Source organism: Marmota monax, unplaced genomic scaffold, assembly GCF_021218885.2.
Source record: "Marmota monax isolate L192 unplaced genomic scaffold, Marmota_monax_Labrador192_F-V1.1 WCK01_AAM20220418_F8-fsc00100, whole genome shotgun sequence".
Classification (NCBI taxonomy): Eukaryota; Metazoa; Chordata; class Mammalia; order Rodentia; family Sciuridae; genus Marmota; species Marmota monax.
This window is the reverse complement of record NW_026693872.1, coordinates 5,178,096-5,201,097: the sequence shown is the minus strand read 5'-3', so window position 1 is coordinate 5,201,097 and position 23,002 is coordinate 5,178,096. Positions and strand designations below refer to the sequence as shown.

Below are 23,002 nucleotides of genomic sequence, written 5' to 3'. Positions count from 1 at the left end.
GCGGCGGCTCTGTCCCTCTGCGGGCCGCTAGGCTTGTTCTGTCAGTGGTCGCAGTTCTGCCTACTTTGCAGGCGCAGGCAGCGGCACTGCCCCTCTGCAAGCCTCTGGGGCTGTTCTGCCAGTGGGTCGCAGGTCCGCCTACCTTGCAGGCTCGAGGGGGGTGGCGGCTCTACCCTTCCTCAGGCCACTGGGCCTGTTCTGTCTGTCGGTTGCAGGTCTGGCCTGTTCTGATGGTGGTCACAGTTCCGTCTACCTTGCAGGCGCGGGGGGAGGGGGTGGCTCTGCCTCTCAGCAGGCCACTGCTCCTCTTCTGCCGGTGGGTCGCAGGCCCGCCTACCTTGCAGGAGTGATTGGAAGCTCTGCCCCTCCGCGGGCCACTGGGCCTTTTCTGTAGGTGGTCACAGTTCCGCCTACCTGGCAGGCGCGGGGGGTGGGGGGCGGCTCTGTCTCTCAGCAGGCTGCTGCTCCTCTTCTCTTGATTACATCTCTTAAAATAATACCAATTGTTCATTTGAATCACTTAATAGAATGAATACCATTGATCCAATGTTCAGCCCATCTGATATTTCTTTTTATTTAATTTTTTTTTGGTTGTAAATGGACACAATCCTCTATTTTATTTATTCATTTTTATGTCACGCTGAGGATTGAACTTAATGCCTCACACATTCGAGGCAAGCGCTCTCCCACTGAGTTACAACCCCAGCCCCCATCTGATATTTCTAGTGTCACTGGCCATGTGAGTCCTTTAGCTTATATGGGATAAAAATCCAACACAACAAAGAGAGGGTAAGTAAGAATTATTTATTTTATTGATTCACACAGCAAGGTGTGCCAGGTTTCTGTTCTCATGACTAAAAGGCTCAGGGGTCACTAAAATGTTTCTCAGTCCCTCTCTAGTCCCCTCTATCTGTTAACCACACTAAGTTATTACTAAGAGGGACAGCTAATGCAGTATTGATCTCAGTCTGTGGCTGGATACTAGAGATAAAGGGAGAGGGTCAGACAAGCGTTACCTGCACAGAACATTCCATCTGTTCTGGAAATCACAATGGCTTTGATCATATTGTCTATACAGCTCTCTGTAGTTTTATTCCATGGAGTGCAGCCAGACTAAAAGAAAAAAAATTATATGCAGCAAATGAGTTAGAATTAAATTTCTACCATCTCAGAGATTTTGCCTTTCCCGAATAATAAAAAATAAACTCATGAATAATGGATAAAAAATCATAGATAGTCCTCCCTAAAACTTTCACTCATTGGTTTAATAAACAATGTACATTTCTATTGTGAATTAAGCAGTGAGGTGATTTAATGAATCTCCTTTTAAAGCAATATTATTTTCTTGTATGTGTTTTAATTTGACCACTTAGATTCAACAGTAACTATTTCAAAAATATTATTCTTAATATTTTGTTAAGTTAAGGATAATATTAAAAATGTTAATCTTAATATAGCAAAGTACAATGAATTATCCGATAAATGTATATAACTATTATATAAGGTGCAATAAGATGAATGCTCTACTAAAGGTACAAAGAAAGTGATGCAGAAATTCAGAGGGGAACAAAATTACTTACAATTTGTCATATTGACAGAAATAGAGGGAAAATAAAGGAGAAATAGTAAAAATGGTGTTCATAATATTACAAGGAATTTAATATTATAACACTATAATACTATACTATATATAATTTGTATAATACTGTATGTAATGCTATAATACTATACTATAATAATATAATATTACATTCATCATAACAGTATAATACTAGTATAATGGTATAATAATAGCATACCAGTAATATAATGCTACAATAGTATAATACTATATTTAATACTTTTATTTATTTTTATATGGTGCTGAGAATCGAACCCAGTGCCTCACACATGCTAGGCGAGCACTCTACCACTGAGCCACAACCCCAGCTCCAGTATAATACTATTTATAATACACAATGAAAGCTACGTGTTATGTAAATATTTGTTAGACTGCATTGTGCAGGAAAAATGATAAGGAAAAAAAAAAGATTCTACATGCTTATTAGAGATCCAAACATTATGGACCCAACTACATTTTCTGTCCATAACTGGTTGAATGGTGGATATATAACCTAGTGACACAGAGGACCAGCTGCATTTCCTTCTGCATAGAGGATGGCCACAAAATGAGCCCAAATTAGGCCAATTAGTGCCACTGACAAGAGGCTAGCTTTTCCCATTTTGACCAACCTCACCTATTTTATTTAGGTTCTTATTAATTTTTTTTGATTTTTTAATTATTTTTTTTTAGTTGTCGATGGACCTTCAATTTTATTTATTTATATATGGTGCTGAGAAATGAATCCGGTGCCTCACACATGGTAGGCAAGTGCTCTACCACTCCAGCCCCTGTTCTTATTAATTTTGAAAAATTCAAAAGCGGAAAAAAAGAAAAGGAAAACCTTTATAACAGATAAAGCTTTACCAGATTCAGGTGACAGGGACCACAGCCTCCCAGCAGAGTAAAACGTCCAAGGAAGTATTTTCCCCCTTAACACTGCCAGATGTGGAGAATGGAGTGTGGAGGAAGATGACATTCATGAGGGCTAACCACAAGGCTTCCAGTTCTGGGACACAGTCCTTTGCTTTGGGACGGATGCCTTGGTGTTATGGTTTTGTTAATGAAAGTTTGTCAAATCAAGGTTTTGGCTTGTGATGGTCATTTTTCAAATGAAGAAATAAAAAAAAAAAAAGAAAATAGAATCGGCCAAACTACATAACAAGTAAGGCTAGGTTTGGTTTTAGGAAAATTTCATACCAGTTTTGCATTTGTTTTTGTCTTTGAAAAACATTAGGATTCTTACTATGTGGATTATAGTTAAAAAAAAAAAAAAGAAAGAAAAAGAAAGTCATGAAAGTCATTGTTCTGGAAAAGGCCTGGTCATCAGTCACATCCTACACTTGTAAAGAGAACTGACATTCAGGCAGGGGATATAGCATTTGCCCAGCATTCATGAGGCCCTGGGTTCAATTCCCAGCACTTTAGGGGGTTAAACAAGCAAACAAACAAACAAAAAAAACCCCAGTAAGAATCTCTCAGTGAGCCAGGAAGAGCTTCTTACATAAAATTAGAAATAGGGAACAAAAAAGGAAGGAAAGAAAGAAAAAATGAGGGTCTGTAAAAACAAATGTTAAACAATAAGAAACCTCCACACAGTTATGTGGTTAAGAACACCAGTGAGTCAGAAACCACATGGAATAGAGGAGATACTCGCCCTTGCATGATAATTATCTTTCTCCTAGTTACTTTTCACCTTCTAACCTAGACAATCAAACAAAAACCTCTTGTTTTCCATTAGCTATTTAGACACCAAATCTGGTCCTGAAAACAGATTCTGAACTGAGACGCCCACCAGGTGCGCATTTCCTCTGGGTAAAGGAGGAGACAAAATGAGCCAAGTTAGCACAATCAGGGCTGTTGAGGAGAGGACAGTGGCTTTTCCCATTCCATCTAACCCGTCCTGTTTGACTTAGGTTCTAGTTTATTTTAGTTAATTTTTAACAACTCAAAAAGGGCCCAGTCACGGTCCTTTTTTTTTTTCTCTCCCAACCAAAGGTCATCAAATATGTTGTGGCTTATGAACAAAGAAACAGAAGATAAAATGTTTGAAATTAAATTCAAAATGTTTGAAATTAGATTAGAAATTAGATTCTTCAGTCTGTGAATTGACATCTTTCATCAATTTGAGTAAGCTCTTGACCATTCATTCTTCAAATATTGTGCTTTCCATATCCACATTATTTTCTTCTTCTGGATCTGTGATTAGACATGCATCCTGTGTTTTCATGTCATCACATATACATTGCTATTAATCACTGTTTGATAGTGTGAATTCCTGTGTCACTACTATTGCATTCTGGAAAATTTCTTTAGATATGGCTTCCAGTTGGGATCTAATTCAGGATGCTTTACCACTGAATTACATCTCCACCCCTTTTTATTTTTTATTTTGAGAGAGGGTCTTACTAAGTTGCTGAGGCTGGCCTCAAAATTGAGATCTTCCTGCCTCAGCCTCCCAAGTCACTGGGGTTACAGGCATGTGCCACCATGCCCAGCTAATCGTTATTTCTTTATACTCCTGTTTTCAAGTCCTTTTATTTCTTCCAACAGGATAGACATGCTCATTTTATATTGTGTATTCTAGTTTGGATCTTGAGTGTCACCCCTTAAAGACTCCTGTGTTGAAGGCTTGGTTCCTAGACACAGGCTTTCCTGGGGGTGGTGAAAACTTCAGGAGGTAGGACCTAGATGGAGAAGAAAGGTCACTGGGGGCACACCTTTGAAGGGTGCACTTTGTTCCTGGCCCTTTCTTCTCTTTGCTTCCTGGCTACCATGACATGAATAGCTCTCCTCCTCCACGTACTTCTACCATGATGGGCTGCCTCTTGGTGGGCTCAAAGCCACAGGGTCTTGTGGTCATGTAATCATGGATTGGAGCCTCTGAACTATGAACTCAATAACTCTTTCCTCCTTTATCTCAGGTATTTTGTCACAGTGATGGATACTGAGAGTTCCAGTATTTTAGGTTTTGCAGATTTAATTCTACTGGATTCTATAATGAGCTTTGCTTGTTTGCATGTTTTGTGATTTTTTTTTTTTACTGTGAGTTCCCATTTCTTGGAACATTATCCTTTGGGATTTTCTGCAGATGGAATTTGCTTTTTTTTTTTTTAGCAAGATGCCTGAAAGCACTATTGAAACAGGATTGTTTTCAACTGAACAAACAGTTCAACATATTTGCATTACCAAGGAAATACGGAAATACAAAGTTTGGTTGAAACTATTGAAGTGATAGGATAACTTTTTCTTTATGCATTACCATTTCCTCAGTTCATTGACATATTGAGAAATGTCAGAATCTTTTCCAGCATTTCTCAGTTATTTTCAGCAGGTTAGTCAGGTTGCCTACTATATTTCATGTTCAAAAATAAGTCTATTAAAAAAGTTCCGGGCTGGGATTGTGGCTCAGTGGTAGAGTGCTCGCCTAGCATGCATGAGGCCTTGGGTTCGAACCTCAGCACCACATAAATGTAAAATAAAGATATTGTGTCCACCTAAAAACTAAAAAATAAATATTAAAAAAAGTTCCTACTATTTTGAGTCTTTTATTAGGTTGCATGAGAGCTTTTTTGAACAACATGGAATATAGATATATGTGTCTATGAATTCAGCATAATAAGACAAAGTGAGTATTAATGCTCTGTTGAACCAGATGTTATCATGTGTCTACTTTTTGTTGAGTGGTAAGCACCACCACTGGGGACACTGTGGAAATTATCAGATAAACAGAGGCTTGTTATGGTTAACTTCAGGTAAATTGCAACTTCTGTAAAGTTATTTTGATTTGGCTAATGTAGATAGTCATTAGTTTACCTTTTTATACTGTCAAACCATTTTGGAATTACTTTGGTGGGGTTTGGGGGTAGGGTAGGTAGGAGGTGCTAAGGAGGAACCCAGGGCCATATGCATGCTGGGTAAGTACTCTACCATTGAGCAATATGCCCAGTGGTAGGATAACTTTTTCAAGTAACAATGAGATACGAGTTTACACCTGCTAGGATGGCAATAATCAAAAATACAGATAAAAACAAATGTTAGTGAGAAGGTGAAGAAATTGGAGGTATCAAATATTGTTGGTAGCTAATCTAAAATGGTAGAACCACTTGGAAAACTTTGGCAGTTACTTAAATTATTGAGCAATTCTATTCCTAGATAACCCAACAGAAATGAAAATATATGTCTACATAAAAACGTGCACATATATTCATAGCAGCATTATTGAGTGGAGCAAAAAAGTGGCAACACCCTGAATGTCTATCAATTGATGAATAGGTCTATGATATGTGATATGTATGTGTATATATGTAGGTATACATATGTGTTTGTATATATGTATCTGTTCACATTCACATGTATTTATGTGTACACACAGATTACTATTTCACAATACAAATTAATGGCCTGGAGTACAGAAACATACTAAAACCTTGAAAACACATTCAGTGAAGGAAGCCAGGCACAAACCCCTACATATTGTATCATTCCATTTACATGAAATGCTCATAATAGGCAAATCCATTCAGGTAGAGGAGGTTAATGATTGCTGTGGCTGGGGGATGGAAGGAACAGAGAGACTGAGATTCAGTATGGGAATCCTCTTGGGAGCAGTGAAAATGTTCTGGAATAAGATAGTAGTGATATTTGTGGAACTTTGTGAATATACTAAAACCCACAGAATTGTATTTTTTTAAAGGATGAATTTTGAGGTATGTGAATGATACCAACTCAAACTGTTATTAAAATGCTCTTTTAATTTCATAGCTTTTTATATTGAGAATCGAATTTCCTTCAATATTTTTGTTTATCTATTTACTTATTGTGGTCCTGGAGATTGAACCCATGTATAATCATAATGAAAGTCCTGTCTACACTTTGCTCTACTCTAATGTAGACTTTATTTTCTGGATGTCATAGAACTTACTGTTTTACAACTTGCTCTTAACTCACAATGATATGAACAAGCATGTTATTATTTTCTTTGTTTTAATATAAATAGTTTGGGGAAAAGTAAGTCTAAGATTGCCTTATTAATTAGACAGTAAGTAGATTAAATAGGCGTTAATATTGTTAGCATATATTTAAATAATTTCACTTTATTATATGTTTATCAATTTATATTTTTTTTATACTTACCCTTTTTCCCTGGCAAATTGTTGATAAGTTTGTTTCTCTCTTAATTTTGTTAAGTAGTTGCGTGTAACCTTTTTTTAAAAACTGGACGCATTATTGGGCTGGGATTGTGGCTCAGTGGTAGAGTGCTTGCCTAGCACATTCGAGGCCCTGGGTTCTATCCTCAGCATCACATAAAAATAAATAAAATAAAGATACTGTGTTCAACTACAACTAAAAAATAAATATTAAAAAAATTGGACACATTATAATTACGTTCTACCTGTATTTTATGATGGCTATTTTATTTATTTATTTTTTTAGTTGTAGTTGGACATAATATCTTTATTTTATTTATTTTTATGTGGTGCTGAGGATTGAACCCAGGGCCTCACATGTACTAGGCAAGCGCTCCACCACTGGAGCCACAACCTCAGCCCTATTTTTATAAAATATTGTGAGATTTATAGTCATTCTGCTAATTCATTAATTAGTATGGCATGTGAGTGTACTATAAGTGCTTACAAAGAGAACCAATATAAAATTAGAGAAACTTGAAAATCATGTGACAAACCCCTCCTGTTTTATTTACATTCCAGTTAATTTTGAAAAACTGAAGGAGGGCTCAGTCATTGACCAAACCAACTCCATTTTTGACCTTCTCTGACTCCAAGTGCCTTTTTAAACTTTTTTCCTTCTTCTTTCTGAACCACTTATAGCTTCTTTGACGACAGTGGACCTTTCCCTTGGACAATTTCTATTTATTTATTTATCTTTAAATCAAAGGTCATCAAATTTTGGTTTGTGAACAAAGAATTAGAAGACAAAATGGTTGAAACGGGAAAAGCTCCTCTCCTCTCCTCAGTGGCCCTGATTGTGCTATAACTTTGCTCATTTTGTGCCCTCCTTTATCCCAAGGAAATGCATGCCTGTTGGACTTATCTCAGTATTATGTAATGGTTCAGAATCTGTTTTCATGACCAGATTTGGTGTCTAAATAACTAATGGAAAGCAAGAAGTTTTGTTTGATTGTCAAGGTTAGGAGGTGAAAAGTAACTAGGAGAAAGGTAATTATCATACACAAGGGCAGGTGTCTCCAGTATTCCATGTGGTTTCTGGCTTATCGTTGCTGGTTTTAACCATCGGCCTTTATAGAGGCTTCTTGTTTGTTTACATGCCAGAATATGTTAGATGCAAGGACAGGTCTGGTTGAACAAAACTTCCTTTTTGTTTATGCATTTTATGTTCGAGTCTTTTGTTATGTTAAATTGATGTTTCTTACCATTTTTCATAAAAGCATGAGAGCCATTGTTCTGGAGACAGGCAGAGTACCCAGCCATGCCCTACACCTATAAAGAGACTTGACATTGATCTGAATAGAAGGAAACAAGACTGACTAAAGTAGCATTGAAAGACTTAATGTATTTGGGTAAAAGCCATTCATTCCAATATGAATCTCTCGGCCAGCTAATATGAGATGACTTCCCAAGTAAAATTGAAAATAGAAAGGGTAAAAGGAAGGAAAGGAAAAAAATATAAAGAAGTAAAACTTGAAGAATGTGTTACGCTAGATGAAAGTTGGGATGCACTAAAATCACTATTTCTTCATAGGCAGGGGAAAAATCTTAGAGAACAACAAACTTTCTCTAAAGGCAACATAGTTAAGGTCAGCCATAAGAAGTCAAAATAAAAATAATAAATAAATAAATGTATTGTGTCCATCTACAACTAAAAAAAATATTTAAAAAATAACTACAATGAGATGCTACTGCGTACATATTGAAGTGGATAAAGTTGTTATAAAAACAGGCACACCTGATGCTGATAAGGACAAGGAGCTACAGACACTTGCTTATTGCTGGTAGGAATGCAAAATAGCATGGCCACTTTGGAAAACTGCTTGGTGGTTTCTTAGACAATTAAATGTATACTAACATGATCCAGCAATCTCATTACTAAGTACCTTCTCAGGAGAAATAAAGACATACATCCCATAAAACATGTATGCAAATCTTTATAGCAGCTTTACCACAGCAAAAACTAATTAGCAAAAACTAGAAACAATGTGAATGTCCACCTAGTGCATCCATACAATAGCATACTAAAAGCATTTTTAAAAGACCATAAATAAGTAGTATGGATCCATGAGGAAAGAAGGATCTCTAAGCCCAGAAATGATTCATAATTCAACCTGACCCTAAAAATAAAACCCTTAAGTGAATAAACAACTTGTCAATAAGTCCCCATGTTCAGTAAGCTCAAAATAAGCAAGCAGATACTACCAACAAATAAACTGCTACATTTTAAAAGCAGGCTACGAAAAGTGAGAAGAGAACCCAATCCCTACACTGTGACATCGAAGCATTGAAAATGGCTTAGGAAATATATATAGTTTGAAACAGACATGGGAGTGGCAACTATAAAAGAGAATCCAGATGTTGCCCAACTTCCTTTCTTTCCACTTGGTGTGGTCAAACGATATAATCTTAGGGAAAGATGCAAAATAGCCAGGCATGGAAAACCAGCTTTCCCTTTCCACACCTGCTGATTCATTTTTTTTGTAGTCCAGAGTAGTAATGTTTCTATTTACTTGAGTTTTAGGGGTTTTATTTTGCTTTGTTGCTTCTAGGATCTTCTCTTCAAATTTCTGCTATTGTGTTGGTAGCACAGAGTCAAGTCCAAGAGTCCACAATGTTGGAAACTCAGATCAAAAGCTGGAATCAAAAACTTTGCACCCTGTACTATGGGGCAGGGAACAGAAATGGTGGCTGCACCAAGGGTGGATCATCACAAGGCTTCTTCTGACTTTTAAAGTAAAGTTGATGTTGATCTTATCACTTTTTCTGCGCTTCAAAAGTCTCACTAGCTCCCCCAAACATCCATCCCCTCACTCAATTAAGATTCATGTTCAGAAAACTTTCAACCATGAGCCTGGAACCTGCCTTCTCATTGTCACTGTTGTTGTTGGGCAGGAGTGTGGAAAACCAAGACTATACCAGCAATGATGTTGACAGTGCTATGAGGTATTACATTGTTTCTAATATTCACAACAACTTTACAGTGTATAACCATCAATGAGCAAATAAGTAAACTAGAGGATTGGAAGTGTAGCTCAGTGGTAAAGCGCTTGCTTAGCTACACTTGAGGATGGGTTCCATCCCCAGCACTGAAAAAAAACAACAAGGAGACAGGAAACGAGAGGTTTCTGCCTATTCTATTTAGCAAACACTAATTCATTTTCTGAAAATGAATGGATTTGTATCTGATTAACCTTCAAGGACACTAAGTCCAGAAAAACATAACTCTCCTTGTTTTATGATAAAGTTTATGATTTCTTCAGCTTTTCCACTTTATGTAAACCAGATAAACAGATGCCTGAGTAAAGTGGGATGGGGTCCCAGAGCAAGGCACCCTCACTGTGAGTTTTCCAGGCATTTCAATCAAGCCGACCTTACAGCAAACTTGGAAAGCTCTGACACAGAGATCTCTATCTGCTTTCCTTCCTAACTTCTAGAGAAGATAATGGTAATTCCTATCACACTAACAACATCTGGATTTTTAAAGAATATATTCTGTCACTGCAGGTTTAAAAAAATGTGACAAGTTTATATATTTGTATATTTTTACACAAAACAGAAATAATATGCTACAACACATACTATTCATACACTGTCCTTAGTAAGTTTGGCTACTCTGAACAAGAAACAAATTCTGGGACAGATCTGAATGTATGGTATTTAATCAAGTCCTTTAAAATAATTAATGTCTAATTTTTAATCACTTAACAAATATTCAGTGTGTGCCCACCATACTGATCATACATTTTTAAATTTAATTATGTCTCTAAAAAGAAGTTTCTAAGCCTATAAATTTGACCCTTAAATTTTTATATTTTTGAAGGATGCAATGATTTAATAAGATTTGCAACAAAATAGCACTTTTATACTACTTTCAAAGTGAAGGGCTATCAAAATGATAGCTGTACATAAAATGGAAAACTTTTCATGTAGGTTCATCTGTGAATCTGTGATCCTGTTTAAAGTGAATCCAAAATTAAATACAGAAACTAGCCACACTGATTGTAGCTTTAAAATGAAATATGAAAACAAGTGTCACAGCTTTAGCCACAATGTAACAAGTTCAGTGTGACATATATATCAATACTAAAACACAGATTTGCAAGTGGCTAAAAATAGCTTGTAATAATTCTTTGTTATTCAAATGAAGTTTTAGATAACTGAGATTTATAAAACAAAAACACTTTAGAGGGAATTCATTTTAATGAATGTAAAATTCTGCAAAATTATAATAAAGGCAATAGCTTAACTTTATTATATATATTATTTTCTGAAAGCAGGGAGCAAGACCAAGACAAAACTACATTTCTGCCAACAATTCTACTATACTCATTAGTTCTTGAACAAAAAGCAATATAAATACCATCAGAGATTTCCCCTGCTGGCTACTAATGTCAAAAAGAGAGAGACAGAAACAGAGACACAGAGACAGACACTAATATCATTCAGAAAATTTTTTAATGTACTCCAAAATATGAAATTGAGGAAGAATAGTCTATGATTTGTATTGTTCTCAAACTAAAAAATGAAAAATTATAACTATGACAATTTGATGGCAATCTATATAATGCTTGCCTTTTTTTAAAAAAGCAAGTTTACTAAATTGCATATTCACTGAAATTAATATCAAGCAAACTTCAGACAAACCCAAATTGAGGGACATCTTACAAAATAACTGGCCAGTTCTTTTTAAAAGGATCAAGGTCATGAAACACAAAAAAGGCTGAGGAATTCTTCCAGATCAAAGACAACTAAAGAGACATAACAATGGAATTCAACATGACATCCTGGATTTGATTCTGAACCAGAAAAAGGACAAATGAGACAAATGGGGAAATTTCACTAAAGCCTATGGATCAGATCTGTGATCCAAAATTTTTTCATGTGAAGCGCAAAATAGTAAATATTTTAGGATTGGTGGACCACATAAGAGCTCTATGGCATATTCCTCTACACTTTATTTTTAATCACTCCTTAAAAATGTCAAATCTGTTTTTTAACTCACAGGCCTTAACCAGAGATACAATAGGCCTGATTTTTTTTATTTGTTCTAATTAGTTACATATCACAGTAGAGTGCATTTTAACACATTATACATAAATGGAATATAACTTCTTATTCTTCTGGTTGTACATGATGTAGAATTACACAGATTGTGTAATCATATATGTGCAGAGAGTAATAACGTCTGATTCATTCTATTATCCTTCCTACCCCCAAACCTCCTCCCCTCCCTTCACTCCCCTCTGTCTAATCCAAAGTATCTATATTATTCCATAGCTCCTGCCCCCTTGTTGTGTATTAGAATATGCATATCAGAGAAAACATTCTGCCTTTGATACTTTGGGACTGGCTTATTTCTCTTAGCCTGATGTTTTCCAGCTCCATTCATTTACTGGCAAATGCCATCTTTCCATTCTTCTTTAAGGCTGAGTAATAGTCCATTGGGCATATATAACCACATTTTCTTTATCCATTCATCTGTTGAAGGACACCTAGGTTGGTTCCATAGTTTAGCTATTGTGAATTGAGCTGCTGTAAACATCGATGTCGTTGTAGTACACTGATTTTAAGTCAATAGGCCTGATTTTGATAATCATAGTATTGAACTCTACCATTAATAGGGAATCCGGATGGGGGTATTTTCTAAGTATGAAATCTTCAAAATGAAGACTTTAAGGTTAAATAAGTGAACAAAATACAAATCATGATCAAACTATTCACATATCCAACAAGCTAGCTCATATAAAACAACTATAACAAAAACACACACCGGACTCTTCACTTCCTTGTACCACTGACAGATACTCTATTATCCCCAGAATCTTCAGGAATCCCCTCCCGCTGTATGTACTGCTCTCTCCTCCCTCCCATCCCAGAGTCCTTTACAGTGAGACCCTCCCTATACTTGAGCTGTCTGCAAGAACACTACCTCAGACAGGCCTTCCCTACTATTACCCTCCCCACCTCTATCTCACACTCCATGTTTCTCTTTAAAAGGAGAAATGGCAGTGGTGATTAAATATTTATTGGTGTAACCAGTTATTTCATGTGTGTCTTACCTGCCAGGAGAGCAGAAATCGTGGCTCTCTTCTTCAATGCTGTATTCCCAGCATCTAGCTCAGGGCCCTGTGTACAGGAAATGCTCCAGACAGCAGGAGATGGATGACAGGTGGGGTGAGGAAGTTCTTCAGTGTGGCACTAGAGGGAGCCAGCACAAAGAGACGGTATCAGAGATGGGCTAGAAAGTAAGCTTCTCAATAGAAGAAATAACTACTAATAACACTGTCCCACGACATAATCAGTGGCTTTCTAAGCCTCTACAGAAGCTGAAGGCTATTTTTGAAACAGATATAGAAAAGATCCAAAGTAACAGGTTAGTCTCACATTTTTTTAAGTTTTTCTAATTTTATATTCTGGCTAATACTAGTCATAAACAATTATAGGACACTCACATGGTGTACTAATTAGTGAACTGGCAGAATAATTATAAGTCTAACAATATTTTATAAAAATAGCCAGGTAGAGCAACATGACTAATGTGACTCACAAGATAAATATAGTTACTATGTATAATTGTAATGTTCCAATTAAAAAAAAAAAAGATTAAGCTCTACCATTTAACAAAATTAAGAGATGAACAAATTTATTAAGAACTCATTAGGGAAAGAGTAAGTATAGTGGAAACATAAATTGATAAAGTTATAAGAAATAAAATATAATTATTTAAGTATATATGCTAATGATATTAACACCTATTTAATCTATTTACTGTCCAATTAAGAAGAAATTTGTAGACTTATTTAATGACCAAACTATTTATATTAAAACAAAAGAAAATTATAATATGCCTGTTCATATCAAGCCTACCTTGATATGAACTGAGTTAAGAGCAGTTATGAAACAGTAAATTATATGACATCCAGAAAAAATCTACATTAAAGTAGATCAAAGTATAAACAATACTTTTATATTATATGATTATATGTGGTTTTATCCCCAGTACTGCAATAAATAGATAAACATTTTGAAGGAAATCAGTTTCTCAGCATAAAAAGCTATACAATAAAGAGTGTTTAATGCAATTTTTATTGGTATCATGCACAGAATTCAAAATTTATCTTTTAAAAAATACAATTCAGTGTGTTTTAGTATATTCACAAAGTTCCACAAATATCTTATTCTAGAACATTTTCACTGCCTCCAATACACACCCATCCCTCTGTATTCTTCCATCCCCAGCTCATGGCAAAACCTTTTTTCTGTCTCTGAATTTACCTATTCTGGACAAGTTATAGAAATGGAATAATACAATATGTAGGGGTTTGTGTCTGGCTTCCTTCACTGAACATAATGTTTTCAAGGTTCACCCATGTTTTAGTATGTTTCTTTACTCTAGGCCATTTGTTTTTATTGCCAAATAGTAGTCCATGCATGTGTACATATATGCATATGTATGTGAATATATACACATATAGATACACATACATATTATATGTACATATCCATTTATAATAGGTAGACATTCAGGGTGTTTCCACTTTTTTTCTATACTCAATAATGCTGCTATGATTTATTGTATGTGTACATGTTTTTGTTTTCATTTCTCTTGGGTTATCTAGGAGTAGAACTGCCTAATAATTTAAGTAATTGCCAAAGTTTTCCAATTGGTTCTATCATTTTAGATTAATTACCAACAATGTTTGATAGCTCCAATTTCTTCACCTTCTCACCAACATTTGTTATTATCTGTGTTTTTGATTATTGCCATCCTAGCAGATGCAAACTCATGTCTCATTGTTACTTGAAAAAGTGATCTTACTGCTGGGGATGTAGGTCAGTGGTAGAGTGCTCACCTAGCATGCATAAGGCCCTGGGTACATCCCCACTTTTTCCCCCTACACATGAAACTATCCTAAAATGGTTTGACAGTATAGAAAAGGTAACCAATTAAGTGACTATCCACATTAGGCAACGCAAATAACTTTACAAAATTTGTAATTTACCTGAAGTTAACCATAATAAGCCTCTAATTAGGTGGTAATTTTCACAGTTTTCCTAAAGGAGGTGCTTAACACTCAACAAAAAGTAGTCACGTGATAACATCTGGTGCAACAGAATGTTAATATACTCACTTTCTCTCGTTATACTGAATTCCTAAGTACATGTATCTATGTTCCATGTTGTTCCAAAAAATCTCTCAGGCAACCTAGATATGTTGAGATATTTGTTCAGTTGAAAGCAAGCCTGCTTCAATAGTGCTCTCAGGCATCTTGCAAAAGGAAAAGCAAATCCCATTTGCAGGAAATCCCAAAGGATAATGTTCCAAGAAACAGGAGCTCACAGTAAAAAAATCACAGAACAGGGCCCAGGATTGTGGCTTAGTGGTGGAGCGCTTGACTAGTATGCATGAGGCACTGAGTTTGATCCCCAGCACCACATATAGATAAAAAATAAATAAATAAAATAATAAAGGTATTGCTGGAGATTCCTTGCAAAACTGGGAATGGAACCACCATTTGACCCAGTTATCCCTCTCCTCTGTCTATACCCAAAGGACTTAAAAACAGCATACCTTAGGGACACAACACAGCCACATCAATGTTTATAGCAGCACAATTCACAGTAGCTAAATTGTGGAACCAACTTAGATGCCCTTCAGTAGATGAATGTATAAAGAAAAATGTGGCATATATACACAATGGAATATTACTCAGCAATAAGAGAATAAAATCATGGCATTTGCAGGTAAATGGATGGAATTGGAGAAGATAATGCTAAGTGAAGTTAGCCAATCCCAAAAAACCAAATGCAGAATGTTTTCTCTGATATAAGGTGACTGACTCATAGTAAGGTAGGGGTGGGGCACGGGAGGCATAAATGAACTCTAGATAGGGTAAAGGGTGGAAAGAAGAGGGAGGGGGCAGGGGGTAAGCATGGAATGTGATGGACATCATTATCCAAAGTACATGTATGAAGACACAAATTGGTGTGAATATACTTTGTATACAACCAGAGATATGAAAAATTGTGCTCTATATGTGTAATATGAACTGTAATACATTCAGCTGTCATTTTTAAAAAAAATCAATAAAAAGGTATTGTGTCCATCTACAACTAAAATATATTTTTTTAAAAAAAATCACAAAACATGCAAATGAGCAAAGCCCATAGTAGAATCCAGTAGAATTAAATCTGCAAAACCTAAAATACTGGAACTCTCAGTAGGACAACATGTTAATCAACTGTCCATCACAAAGGAGGAAAGAGTTATTGAGTTCATGGTTTCAGAGGCTCCAATCCATGGTCACATGACTCTGTGGCTTTGAGCCTACCAAGAGGCAGCCCATCATGGCAGACGTACATGCAGGAGGAGAGCTATTCATGTCGTGGCAGCCAGGAAGCAAAAAGAAGAAAGGGCCAGGGACAAAGTGCACCCTTCAAAGGTGTGCCCCCAGTGACCTTCCTTCTCCATCTAGGTCCTACCTCCTGAAGTTTTCACCACCTCAGGAAAGCCTGTGTCTAGGAACCAAGCCTTCAAGGGATGTCAAGGGGAGCCTTTGAGGGGTGACACTCAAGATCCAAACTAGAACACACAATATAAAATGAGCATGTCTACCCTGTTGGAAGAAATAAAAGGACTTGAAAACGGGAGTATAGAGAAATAACTGCAAAAAATGAGAAAGTCGGTTTTTCAAAATGGCTACCTGAAAAAGAATCACTCAGAAGAGCTATAATGTACTACAAAAAGTAAGATGAAAAACTCAATGAAGTAGTTTAACAGTAGATTAAACCAGCTGAACAGTTAATAAACTGAAAGCCATATCCAAAGAAAATTTCCAGAATGCAGTGGTAGTGACACAGGGACTCACACTATAAACAGTGGTTAAAAGCGATGAAGTAAAAATGTAAACTACACAACTAATCACAGATCCAGAAGAAGAAAATAATGTGAATGTGGAAAGTGCAGTATTTGAAAAGTGAGTGTCAAGGGCTTACTCAAATTGATGGAAGACATCAATTCACAGACTAAATTAATACAAAATAGAATATAAAAAGAATTCCACATTTGGACAGTATAAAGCACTAAAAACAAAGAGACTACCTTACAGGCAGCTAGAGAGAAAAGAGGTAGGTAACCTCCAAAGGACCATCAGCGGACATGTCAAAAGGACACAGAACACAAGGGCCAGCTTGAAGGGGCTCTTCCTGGACAAACTTAAGACAATGAAAGCACTGAAAAGAATCATGATGCTTTATTATAACACACTGAATAAAAAGAATCAATTGATCTTTAGTAACACATAAAATAAAAAAGTGCAGGCAGAGAGGAGAAAATCCTCTTTACAGAGAAGATGCCATCGAAGGGCTGGAGGAACGTCGGTTAGAGAAGATCACTCTTTTGCACCCATCAATGTAATATGAAATCATTCAAGGATCGTCAGCAGATGCTGAAATGATGACATGCAAGTTGGTTGAGTAACAGGGTATTCACTCAGTGTTAAAGTTTCTCTATGCAAATTTCACATTGAAAAAAAATTACACTGTAATTTATAATAAATAAATAAATAAATAAATAAAAATCCCAAAGGGAAAAGGTATGTTTACAACAGGGCAACTTGGCAATAACCATGTCAGCAGCAGCAATAGTGGAGCCCCTGACATCTTGTGCCTTCTCTTGTGATGCTATAAGGATACAAGGTCACCTGACAAAAATTTTAACCGAAATCTAATCATGAGGAAATAATTAGGCAAGTTTGTAAAATGGGACACTCAGAAATACTTAACCCGGACTCTTCAAAAATTCAATGTTATAAAAAAACGTCTAATTGCTTTAAAATGGTTAAGGGAGACTAAAGTGATACAACAAACAGATGTAGCTCTGGTTTGGACCCTGGGGTTGAAAATAAAGTTAGCCATAGCAGTCATTTGTGTGTGTGTGTGTGTATGCTTTTGTGTCCTTCAAGCTCTTCTGTTTTCTTGCTTCTACACAACTCCAGGGATAATCACAACACTATGAGGCTGCTATTATTATTATCCCCATATTGAAAATGAGGAGGTTACCTAACTTCTCAAAGCCCCATAACTAGAAAATGGGCAGAGCCATTCTGAAACACAGAGTCCAAGTCAAGAGCCTGCCATGAGGTCATTATATTATGAAGTATTTTCACCGTTTTCTTTGGTGGTGGTGGTGGGGGGGAGTTGATGCCACTCTTACTGAATTCTGCATTTGTTTAAGCTTCACAACCCTGTGAAGTAGGGTTTTTATTCCTATTTTGCAAAAGAGAAGACAATCTGAGAGAGTTTCCTGTCCACAGTCACACTGCTATAGTGTAAAGGACCATGATTAAGCACAGGTGTATCTGATTCCAGTGCTCCCTCTTTCTAGATCAACATTCTGCCTTCTACATTCTGTGTAGAAAACATTCCTTTTTTTTTTTTTTAAGAAAGCTAATCTACTGGACAACGTTTGGTTCTCAAACATGTATTCCTATATTTGTTCAGAATAAAAAAACCAATTTCTCCAGAAATATTTTTTTCAGTAATCAATGAGATTCTATGACATAAGAGAATGAATTCAGATAGTTGCCAGCATTCCAGACCAGCAGCCCAAGTGGCTCTCAACACAGTTGGGGTTCCCATAGACGGGATTCAGTCACCTCCATAAGAAATAAGCAAACAATGGAAAAAGGAATTTAATTCAGTTTGGCCGAAACTGGAAAGATAGCTAATCTACCTCTGCCAGTCTTGAAGCAACATTACAATCTGTGGGAACACAATCCAGGAAACATACCTATGTTGATTTATCCAGCCTGTGCTAGCCAGAGATACGTCACTATTCCCCTTCCACCAGGCCAAGGGGGCAGTTTTTCATTTTCCATTCTTGGCATGAAATGATGTGAGAGTCTGGTAAATTACCATGGAAGGGCCCTCCAAAGTATCTGGTTTAAATCCCCATGTTCAACAGGTTTGTAAGCCAGTAATGAAATAGTATTTATGAAAAAAATCAACCAAAAAAAAAAAAAAAGGCTTGTACCAGTTAGGAATTAGTTGAGGATATGACATGACTGAGCCTTCATTTCATACAAATAATAACTTTTGTCCTTTTTAAAAACAACAGGCGTGGTGTTATATACCCATAGTCTCAGCTATTAGAGAGGCTGAGGCAGAAGAATGTCAAGTTTGAGGCCAGCCTGGGTCACTTAGCAACACCCCATATAAAAAAAAAAAAATTTAAAAGGCTGGGGATGGGAATGGGCTATAGCTCAATGGTAAAGCTCCTGCCTCACCTGTGTAAGCACCACACAAAAATAAATAAATATTTATTGTCCATATACAACAACAAAAAATTTTTTTTTAAATAAAAAGGGCTGGGGATGTTGCTAAGTGGTTGAACACTTGTCTAACATGTCCAAGGCCCTGGTTCAATCTTCAACACCACAAATAAACAACAACAACAACAAAAAATAGAATCTTTTATTCAAATAATTTATTATTTACTAAAATCTATTTATAGAAATCAAAACCACACCAAAAACATCCATGCTGCAGATCATTGCCCTTAAAATCAGAAGTCATTCTCATTTTACTTATTTCTGCTTGTTAATTTCTGCTTGTTTCAAAAATCATTTAAAACAGCTGACCTCATCCTCACAGTTCCTTCTGTGGAACCAAGTAACCAGTGGCCCTGGTGCCAGGTGGTCTGTCACATTCTGATGAGCAGCTACCACTGGCCACTACACATGGCATTTGTGAACATGGGCAAGCTTCTTAGTTGAAAAAATGAAGATAGCAAGAGCATCTACTTCACAAGACTGTTGTGAGGATTAAATGAATAAATTCATGCAAAAAAAATCCCCTGCATTCTAATTGCTGAAGCTGATGAAACTGGAGCATCCATTGTATGGAAAGACCCCTATCAACTTTCTCATGTATGGAGGAGCTTTGAAGAAACTTACCAAGACCCTGATTCCACACCTCTGTTGAATAATGGGCTAACTCTAATGAAACAAAATTTAATAGGGCAAAATACCTAAGGGATCTGTCACCTGTGTCCAAACAGATACCCATAAGATTAAAATGAATAAGCTGTGACTTATTTGCCACAAATGTTTATTTAAAAGTCTATTTAATGGCATTAGATGAAAGCAAGCTTAATTCAATGTGACAGTAGTAGGTTTAATATGATGAGATGTAGATATCAGAATAGCTAATGGGACTCTAGCAGCAGCAGATGTACTTCAAGATAAGAGAGATCAGTTTTGCTCCACTTTGGATTGATCACATGACAACTGAGATACTGCCTACCTTTCTGGTGGTTGCGGTTTTCCCAGGATCAAAAATACATTAGCAAATGTTCAGAAAAAAAAAAAAAGAATGCTTAGGATCCCAGATACTATCCCATAAAAGGAAGGGCAGAAGGAGATGGGACAAAACAATGATTTGGGAGGAAAATGCTAACTAACTTCATTTAGTGAATATGCATTCTACAATTTCAGGAAAACCCATGGGAACTTATTTCATTTTGTAAATGGCCAGGGATACAAAGGATAGGTTATGACTGCAAGAAATTCCTATGTATGTGTTTATCGGAAGAGTTGAAACAGTCATGATGAGAAAAAGAATTAGATTGTTTCTATACAAGAAAGTACAGATAGGAACAGTGGAAAACAAGTTAGAAAGTGTACGTTCACCCATAGAAGGAAGAATATTTTAAGAGTCAAGACTAATGAAAGAGCATGCTATCTGATTAGAGGGTAAGGTTCCCATCAGTAACTGTGTACTCACAAGGGACACAGCTGAAATAAAAACGGGCACTAATCTGAACCATATTTAACCATAATCACCTCGCACTATGATTGATGCTTCCCCTGGAAATGATTAAAGAGATTTTGTGTAGATGTTAGCATTGTGGGTCTTCTACAGTTGCTACTCCCAACTCTGTAAACTACTCCCAAAAGGAATGGGAATATATCTGACCACAATAACAACAAGGAGGGAAAAAATACACACCAGCTTGAGCAACTTATTGAAATCTTGTCTCAAAATAGAAAATATGCATTAAATTAAGATCCTTTAAGCGTACCTACAAGTCAGTTTATTTTCTAATTCTTAAAATAGAAAATAAGAAGGGCTGGGGATGTGGTTCAGAGGTAAAGCACTTGCCTAGTATGGTGGCGACCAGAGTTCAAATGCCATTACTGACCCCTCAGTCCCGCCCCCCCCCCCACACACACATAAAATAGATAGGTAGAACTTGACCCATCAGCAGAGGGAACACAAAAAATCAGAACAGCTCCATGTATGTTGAATTTATAAAGAAAATGCAAGCATTATATATCCTTTAATTCATAAATTCAATCAAAATATTCAATCATGTTCAAGTAATGTAAATAAGGATTTTATTAAATAGGGCTTCTCCCGTTGTGAACTATTTTTCTTCTAACCGACAACAAAAACAATGTTCAACTTAAGTTCACTTGAAAATTTTGCGTTCTAAATAAGCACCTCCAAAGCCTCTATTCTAAGTTATGTGAAAACTAACTTCAAAATGTATTTCTAAAAATAAATGATTCATCAGATAGAACAGGCCAAAAATCATGAACTTATCAAATTGTGGAATTCTGATTAAATGGTTACTTATATAAAAATCAAAGGCAGGATACAGAGAAAGGTCCGAGACAATGTAGTTTTGGCTTTCATGAATTAAATTAAGATCCTTTAAGCGTACCTGCAAGTCAGTTTATTTTCTAATTCTTAAACACACTCATATACTTGGCTCTAAATGCTGCAACTGGGTATCTAAAGAGTGTGCCCTCCAAAATCGTTCCTTTAAACTTCCTGGAAGCAATTCTTCCCACTTCAGCGCTTTCTCAGTTGGAATATGATCAATGGGACAAGTTTGACTTCCAAGACTCTTTTTTAATTTTTTTAAAAATTTGTTTTAGTTATACATGACAGCAGAATGCATTTATGCACTTTGATACATTATACATAGATGGGCTATAATCTGTCATTTTTCTGAGTGTACATGTTGCAGAATCATATTGGTCATGTAGTCACATATACACATACAGTAATAATGTCTGTTTCATTCTACTATCTTTCCTATCTCCACATCCCCTCCCCTTCCCTCCTTCTCTCTACCGAATCTAAGGTAATGCTATTCTTCCCTAGTGCCCCCACCCCCGCGCCTTATTGTGAATTGGCATCTGCATATTAGAGAAGACATTTGGCCTTTGGTTTTGTGGGATTGGCTTATTTCGCTTAGCATGATGTTCTCCAACTCCAACCATTTACTGGAAAATGCCATAATTTTACTCTTCTTTAAAGCTGGGTAACATTCCACCGAGTATATATACCACATTTTCTTTATCCATTCACCTATTGAGGGACACTTTTAATCAGCATTCGGAAAGGCATGTAAGGAAGAAAGTGAGGCGCTTCTTGCACTATCTAACCCGGAAAAGAAGCTTTCCCTCCGCTGGCCATCAACTCCACCGACTTCTCAACATGTGGCCTGGACGTTTCGGGTCCCTAAGAAAAAGAAAAAGGGAGTCCTGTCTGGCCAGGACGAGGACGCCTTGCCAGTGACCAGAGCTAGTCCCCCTCCCAGGAATTCCTCCCGTTACCAAGGCAGCGCCAGGCGTTGCGCTCCAGGGCAATTCTAGCGACCCGGAGCCCAGCGCGGCTCCAGCCTGCGGCGCTACAGCCCCAGGAGAGCAAGGAGTCACGGACCGCAACGCGCGGGCCGCAATCCGAACAGCCCCGCGGGCGCCCCCAGGACCGCGGTTCCACTTACAGTGTCATCATCCTAGGTGACAGCACCAGTGCAGCTTGAAGCACTTGCCATGGCTGTGAGTGGCACAGATCGAGAGCCCGTCACATTGCTGGAAGTCCAGTCTGCGGGCGGCGCAGCTCCGCGCCAGGGCGGGCGCGGTGTCTGTCGGTCCGGCAGCCCTGAGCCGAGCCCAGGTAGGAATCCTAGGGAAGCAGCGTTTGGATGAACTGAATGCGGAGCTGGCTGCAGACGCAGGAGGGCGCTGCGGCGTCAGCGGCTGTCTCGGGCTAGAAGGCGCTGCGACCGGATTGGGTCTGGCTCCTCTTCTGGAGTCCCACACTCACGTGCACCCACATATGGACAGGAGTGGTCTGCCGTGGCTGCTTCTGTCATTCTCCCCTCGGTGAGCCCGGCCTCCGCGTGCACGCCGGG

The 23,002-nt window shown here is 37.3% G+C and overlaps 1 long non-coding RNA gene across 1 annotated transcript; it reads right to left on the bottom strand.

Annotated features, from left to right (window-relative positions):
- Window positions 1-884: 884 nt before the first annotated feature.
- On the bottom strand, window positions 885-23,002 carry LOC124105430 (uncharacterized). The gene is made up of 3 exons (XR_006855719.2): window positions 22,592-23,002; window positions 12,852-12,990; window positions 885-1,113 (listed from the first exon to the last, which is right to left on the bottom strand). It is a non-coding gene; the product is annotated as an uncharacterized LOC124105430 (long non-coding RNA).